The following is a 6034-nucleotide window of genomic DNA, read 5'->3' as shown; positions in this document are numbered from 1 at the left end:
AAACACCACAACATAAAGAAATTACAATCCGCAATAGAAAGAACCATAACATCCTGCAAAGAGCATAATATTCCCCACCTTCCCCTACTCAACAACCAACCTATCACACCCCAATGGCTATTCCCCCCTCTAACATCAACACTTCACTACACGACCTTAGAAAACCCAACACATCACCAGAAATATACCAAAAAATGTTTCTAGACATAAAATACAAACACCAAAGACACAATTTCATCTACACAGACGGCTCATTACAACATAAGACAGCTACATTTGCCATAACAACCGAAACAGAAGTTTTAAAAGCAGGTATCCTTCCACATTATTCCTCCATCCTCTCTGCAGAAATAATAGCCATTCTGGAAGCCATAAAACTGATAAGAAACAAAAAAGGAAACTTCATAATATGCTCTGACTCCTTATCAGCAATCAAATCAATCGGCAACATAAACAACAACAACTTTTATCCCACATTAATAAGAACAATCCTAACCCTAACCAAAACCAAAATAAAACTCCTCTGGATCCCGAGCCACTGCAACATAAAAGGCAACGAACTTGCTGACCAAACCGCCAAATCCACAATTAATTCCCCACTCCATTACACTCCCAACTTCAACTCCACAGATATAAACAAATTTCTAAAAAATAACTTAATTCATAAACTCATAAATAACATAGACCACTGCAATACATGGTACCAACAATTAAACAGCAACCTTTCACACACAGAACACTACCTAAAAAATTTAAACCAAAAAGATATAACACTCATAGATCAAATAAAAATTCTAAGGCTCAGATTAGGACACACAAGATTCACCCAACAACACTACATCAACCCTGACGATATAACACCCTGTCCAAACTGCAACTCAACATCCGACCTAAACATAGAACACATACTAAAAAACTGCACTGCAACATCCCACATAAGAAAAGAAATCTTCAAAAACGTATGCCCCTTAAAAATGTTATCAAACCCAACATCAACCAACATTCCCCAAATAATAAAATACCTAAAGAAATCAAACCTCTACCACATCCTATAAACCTTTAAAACCCATTATAAGTAAAATATGTAAATATGTTAAAAAATGTTAAAATATTCTTAATCCGATAAGCCGAAGGCCCATGCAGCCAGCGCTTTAAAAATTTAAGTTAGTTTTAATTTTAATTAACTAACTCTAAGATAAATAAATAAATATTAAATTAGATCTAGGGGTTATTGAACTTTTAAAAAATATTCCTGCGCTATGATTAAATGATATAAAGAAGGTATAAAAAAGAAGATATATATTTTTTAAAATTAAATTTGTAATTTTTAGACTCATTCACGAAAGTGAAATGAGTATATTGGTTTTGTGCAATGTCCGTCTTGCTGTCCGTCCGTCTGTCCGTCTGTCCGTATGAACGCAATTTATTTCGGCGCTATTGAAGCTAGAGACTTGAAATTTGGAACACATACTCGTGTATATCTCCGATTTATTTATTCAACATTTGACCATCTCGGTCGAGCGCATGAAGCGGAATGATTGTACTTTCGCATATTTTCGTAGCCCGAACCTAAAAAGTGAAGAGCCGAGCAAAGACGAAATTGATAGGCCCTAGGAGACAGATTTTTCGGTGTTGAAAAACTTTGTACTACATGTCTAGTCTATGTGTTCTCTGGTCAGTGGTTTGTTTAAAACTAGTTTAAGGTTTTAAACATTTTTAAAAAAATTGTTTAAGGCCCGCGAATAAAATTCAAAATTATTAATAATGTTTTTGAAGAAATTTTATAACTTTTCAAAGAAAACCAAGATTTTCGTGCAAAGAAAAATAAGTAAAAAACAAAAAAGATATAACTTTAACAGGATATCTATAGTTAGGAGAATCACTTGTGCTTCAATGAAAATAACTTCATTTTGATGTCAACAAGAATCACTTATTGTGTAAGAAAAAAAAAAAAAACAACTTCATTTTGATAACTTAACCTGGTGGATAGTGACAGAATAAGTCAAAAATAAGTCTTTTGATTAATAAGCCATTGGTTTTTGTTCATAAATAACAAAGTGTTGACTATAGTTGACTTTAAATTCGACCTTCGGTCCGAAGCGATTGCTCCTGTTTTTCCAAATATTCTTTCCGATTCGGTAGAACTTGCTGGTATACATAAAAATTATTTTAACATTCATAAGGACTTACAATTATATCCGTGTAAAATACTTACGAGAGGACTGTAAGAACTTGTTCATTGATATTGTATATTATGTACCTAACTATTTTAATCTATTCAAATCTAAAAAGTTACAATTAATAAAAAAAATATTGCAATTTATTGTTATTGTACCTTACACCCACTGTTAAAAGACACAGTAGGTTGCGCAAAGAGCAGTCCCGTTACTTTTAATGTTAACTAACAGCTCTCTTGTGACGTCACATTATCAGATTATGCTTTAATTGAGTGCGCGCCAAATTAATGCATAATTAGAGATTTTGTTGTTTACAATTAATAAATAATTATAATCAAAAACCAAAAATTAAGTGTTCGGTGCTAAATTGTAAGAACCATTATGGGAAGAATAATATTTCTTTTTTTTTCGTTTCCTTTAGATATTAAGCTGAAGAGGAAATGGCTGGAGTTCTGTGGAAAGTAGCCAAGACAAAATAACTGCCCAAATTGGAAAGTGTGCGAGGCACATTTTGAACCAGAATGCTTGATAGGCAAAGTTCAATGTGGTCTTGGTAAGTAAATCTATAAGAGTTAATTTAATAATAGTATAACTACAAATTACTTTTGCAGGCTTCTCAAGAAAGCTGCTCCTCAAGCCAGGCGCCGTGCCAACAATTTAAGCCGACCCTGGCAGCGCTCGGAAGATCGTAAGAGGCGGCAACTAGTTAAAGAAATTCTAGCTAATTAAGAAAATATATGTGAGCCTGAGATTATTGAAGAAGACAATGTTCGACTATTGGAAGCAGAAACGTTATTAGAGGATATAAATAATAATAATGTTAATAATGAGTTGAAGGAACGCATAAAGCTCTTGGAAAGCCAAATAAGAGCATTGGAATCAGAAAATCAGAAGCTGCAAACTGCCCTACGTGATAAAGGCTACGCACATGATAAAGAGTTGCGTAAAAAGTAGTTCTAATTTAGTGAACTACAAAGAAAGTTCGAAAAAGTGGAAAACGACTCCAAAAATATGGAAAACAGCCTGAAAATAATATTTACAGAAGGGCAAATAACAAAATTGAAAAATAAAGACCGAAGGCAAAATTGGAATACTGACGACATTGCCAGGTCAATAACATTTTATTCAGCCAGTCCAAAAGGATACAGGCTACTGCGCAGGAAAATTTTTTCCACTTCCTGCAATAAGAACTTTGCAGCATTGGGTTCAAAAAATTGATATATGCCCCGGAATTTTGGCGCCAGTTGTAAGAATTTTAAGTACAACTACCCATATGTCCGAAACTCAAAAGTTATGCGTTTTGAGTTTCGATGAAATGAAAGTGCGCAGTGTTTATACATACGATAAATCTGCAGATTCTACATTCCCGCCCTCTAACTATGTGCAAGTTGCAATGTTGCGAGGTAAGAGTGGACAACAATAATATATTTTATGAAATTTAATTAAAACATTTTTTTAGGTTTAGTGGCAGACTGGAAGCAGCCAATTTTTTATGAATTTGACTGCCCAATGACGGATATGAAAATTAAAGAAATTTTAAAAACCACTCAAAATATGGAATACACCATAGTGGCAATGGTATGTGACTTGGGTGGGACAAACCGGTCACTCTTATCGTCTCTACAAGTGACTTATACGCAGCCATGGTAAGAAATATTTTGTACACTTTAAGTATTTTTATTAAAATACATTTTCACTTAGGTTTTTCTTTGATGGCAGAAGAGTTTACGTCTTTGCCGATGTGCCGCATCTAATTAAATTGATTAGAAATCATTTTATAGATTCCGGATTTATAATTAATGGGAAATCCGTTAATGCAGCTATCATATCGGAGCTTTTAAATATTACTGCGGGTGACTTGTCCATCACCCATAAAATAAGCCACAAAAATTTAACTGTTGCTAGAGCAGAAAGGCAAAAGGTTAAGATGGCAACAAAGCTCTTTTCAAATACAGTCGCTGCAGCTATTCAAAGAGCAGCAAGCCTTGGGTACTTGGGTACTGGTCATAATTGGGCTGAGTGCTATGAACTTTTTAAAATAATAAGTTAGAATAATATATTTGTGGAAAAACATCTTTAAAAAATCTCGTTTCTTTCTAGACGAATGACTGGTTCGATGTTCTCAAAGTTCGAGTGCCAAGAGCAGATAGCAGGGAACGAATGCACGCTTACGGCCTTGCACTTGAGACCCAAAATAATATTTTGGAAAAAATGAGCTGCCTTATATTGAACATGCGAGTTGGCAGAAATTCAAAAATTTTGCCATTTCAAAAAGGTTTGTGCAATGCAGTATTTCTTTATATTGACAAGAATAAAATAGATTTTATATTATAGGTATCCTTCAAACTAACAATGCACTAAGAATGTTATTCAACGATTTAAATGATAGAATAACATTCTTATTGACATACCGGCTCAACCAAGATGTATTAGAGAACTTCTTTGGTATTATAAGAGCCAGAGGTGGAATGCACGACCATCCCGATCGCCAGGAATTTAAATATAGACTTCGGTCATATTTGTTGGGTCGAAATTTTGGCGTGCTCTCCAACAATGCAAATGTGGCGCCAGACGACACACCGGACTTAGAGTCAGCAAGTCCTTCTATGACAGGTATTAATATTAAAATACTTATACTAAAATTTGAGATAAAATTCTTTTCTCTTTACAGGACTTATACTTTCACATTTTAGATGTGCAACGCAGCCAGCGCCTACAGATGACGAGGAAGATCTACTCGAATAGGAATACGATGCCTTGGAAAATTAGCTGGATACATTTGCCACCGCCTAAAGATGTCAGAGCAGAATGATGAAGATGTAGATACATCATTTACCTGGGTTGACCAAGTTAGTGAAGGAGGGCTTCGCAAACCATCACAGGAAATGATGAATTGTATTAAGAGTTTAGAATTAATTTTCCGTAGTTTAAATGGTGATAGCTTGCTTGTCACAGAAAATTATTTAGAAAAACATATTGAACAGGCAAGTCATGTTAATATTAATATTAAAGTTAAGCAATTATTTTTTAGAAGTAGAATGTATTTCTTATTAATACCATTTGCTTTTGCAAACTAAAACTTCGAAAAGGAAATAACAAGTATTTTACGGCGAAAGTATGTGTTGTCAAAGGATTGCGTGATCAATAACTGCTTAGAAAACGACTTAGAATATAAAAAATATCAAAACCTTTTTTATTTTCCGATTCGTTAATCTATATAGAGCATGTGATTAGCCGCCCAGCTCATTTTATTTAATCTACTAGTTTTAAACCAAATAACAGTGTCGAAATTGCTTGATTTTCGCACAAATTCAAACGCGCGCCCAACATTTTCTGAAATAATGACGTCACGCTGTTAAATCAGCTGTTCGCTTTGCATAACCACTAACCAGAGAACACATAGACCGGACAAGTAGTGTTAAGCGTTTTGCACACTTTTTTTCGGGAGTTATCTCCCAGACCATTTCGAATTTGCTCGGCTCTTCACTTTTAGGTTCGGGCTACGAAAATATACGAAAGCACAATCATTTCGCTTCATGCGCTCGACCGAGATAGTCGACTGTTGAACAAAAGATCCCTCTGCGCTGAATGTTTTCCTTGCTCTCTCTCTCTCTCACGATGCTCTCTGCTCTCTCAAATATGTATGTATGTATGTATGCATGTGAGCACAAGCTGCAGCTCACAAAAATTGAAATTTCTTCGCAGCGAGAACCCATGCCATCCCTTCTGTGTGAAGAGTATACCGAACTTTTCAAACCGTTTGCCATGCGTTTTCGTCATTATTTGTGGGAAGGGTATGAAAGCGTTGGTGCGCATAATGAAAATTCGCGACGAGCATGCACACACACACGGTCCCT

General features: G+C 35.0%; 1 long non-coding RNA gene across 1 annotated transcript; it reads right to left on the bottom strand.

Annotated features, from left to right (window-relative positions):
- Positions 1–2034: 2034 nt before the first annotated feature.
- On the bottom strand, positions 2035–2440 carry LOC122757411. The gene is made up of 3 exons (XR_006357443.1): positions 2336–2440; positions 2216–2284; positions 2035–2148 (listed from the first exon to the last, which is right to left on the bottom strand). It is a non-coding gene; the product is annotated as an uncharacterized LOC122757411 (long non-coding RNA).
- Positions 2441–6034: the final 3594 nt, after the last annotated feature.

The sequence above is a fragment of the Drosophila mojavensis genome, unplaced genomic scaffold (assembly GCF_018153725.1).
Source record: "Drosophila mojavensis isolate 15081-1352.22 unplaced genomic scaffold, ASM1815372v1 contig_72, whole genome shotgun sequence".
Classification (NCBI taxonomy): domain Eukaryota; kingdom Metazoa; phylum Arthropoda; class Insecta; order Diptera; family Drosophilidae; genus Drosophila; species Drosophila mojavensis.
The sequence above is the reverse complement of the archived record's forward strand: the minus strand, read 5'-3'. Positions and strand labels throughout refer to the sequence as shown.